This window comes from Helobdella robusta, assembly GCF_000326865.2.
Source record: "Helobdella robusta unplaced genomic scaffold HELROscaffold_75, whole genome shotgun sequence".
Lineage (NCBI taxonomy): Eukaryota > Metazoa > Annelida > Clitellata > Rhynchobdellida > Glossiphoniidae > Helobdella > Helobdella robusta.
The window spans coordinates 42,772-44,893 of record NW_008705426.1 but is presented as its reverse complement, the minus strand read 5'-3'; positions in this window follow the sequence as shown (position 1 = coordinate 44,893).

The window sequence follows — 2,122 nt, the reverse complement described above, 5'->3', positions numbered from 1 at the left end:
AATGCAATAAACAAACAAATCTAGAAATAATAAGTAACGAATAGAATAAACGAATAATAAGTAACGAATAAGTAACGAGAAATAATATGTAACGAATGGTCTAGTAATAATAAACAACTTAACTAAACTTAACTAAAATATAACAAAAATAATAATGTGTTGATTGTCGTGTTTGATTGCTGTTGTTGGTGCTGTGTTGAACAAAAAACAATACAAAACAGTACAATACAAATAGACTAGAACGTAAGAATAGAGACCCTAACTTACCTATGTTCACTAAATTAACTCACCTACCTATGTTCAATTAGCTCAACTTACGAATTAATCCTACCTATTTGTACAATTACGAAGAAAAAAGTAAGGAAAAGAGAATAAAACATCAAGGAGACAAAACAACGAATATATGTATGTATGTTTGTATGTGTGTGTGTTTGTGTGGGTGTATGTATGACCGCGCAATAATAATAACAATAAAATAAACGAATAAATCTAGAAATAATAACGAATAAAATAAACGAATAAATCTAGAAGTAATATGTAACGAATAAAATAAACGAACAAATCTAGAAATAATAAGTAACGAATACGTCTAGAAATAATAAATAACTTAACTAAAAAATAAAATAAAGAAATAAAAAAAGGGACCAGGCGCTAAGGGAATGCCCTAAGGCACCCGGTCGGATTTCAACGCATTTTCGGCTCCTATTTATACCAGTTCCATTCATATATTCTTATCGTTTCAATCATTGACATCATTAAAAAACTTTATTTATTGTATATGAAACATTATTATAGGTGCTTAACAACAATATATTAACTATACTAGAATGAATTCAACGACCGCCTACGGACTTCCTGATGGGAAGGTTCGAGTATGTGTATACGTTTAGTTAGTTGAATTCAAATTTAATCGAGATCACTCCTTTTTCACATAACCATGGCAAATGAAAATATGTATTTCTTTTACTTCATTTCTTTTATATATTATGCTTACAAACAATTCAATCGTTAACATCTGTAAAAATTTTATTGATTCAATGTTATTGATTTTAGATTTTATGTGATACATTAATATACATTCCTGACAACAGAGCTACTCAAACTTCGAAACATTCTGATTGATTGGCTGGTTGGAACTGTTTTATTTCTTTTTATGTAAACATATAATCTTAGTAATTATTTGTATACATGAATTCTAAATTTTTTATATATATTTATTATATAACTTCCTTATCAAACCAACCGAAATCAATGTTACATGTGTATGTACGTTGTACATATGTATGTACGCGCGCGTTTCAAATCAAATTATTCCGAGAGAATTCAAAATAATTTGACTCCACACACCTTACTTCACTTTAATTGTAAAATTTAAATGTATAAATATATATATATATATATATATATATATATATATATATATATTTAGCTAGTATATATATATATATATATATATATATATATTTAATAACTACACATATCTATCTATTTATAGGAATCGAATACAATGTTTATTTCTGCTATTCTACACTAACGTACTGTGAAGCTACTTTTAAAATGACGTCATTTCCCCAAACGGTTTCGTTCCGAATTACCAATCCCGTTTCAATAATCCTTATCTTTCAATAAATCTTAAAAACAAAGTGATTTAATAAAATTTAAAAAACTTCCTTCCATATGTTGGTTGATCGTACGATCATCATGTACGTGCTTATGTAGCTTATGTATGTGTGTATGTGCGCGTGCGTGTGCGTGCAAGTATAAGTAATGTAAGTAGGTGTAATTATACGAACTCGTTGAATAAGTATTATTACTGCATGGCTACTGACCTTTTTGTCTATTGCTAATATTAATTTCACTACTATATCAGCGTCACATTAAAAAATCGTGCTATACTGTGTGTTCGGTGATACACAGGTAATGATAACAATTCAGTCGAATCATGATACTATATATCGAAAACATCAAGATTTCGAGCGGTCCGGCCAATATTAGTGCCGACCGTTTTCTGTAGACCTTCTCGTAGAGGGTTCGATCGCGAGCCGAGCAAGTGCAATTATAGCTTGAAAGTCACTCGAATTCAAGTTGAATTTGTCGAAATTAATTGAACGAGTCAAAATGT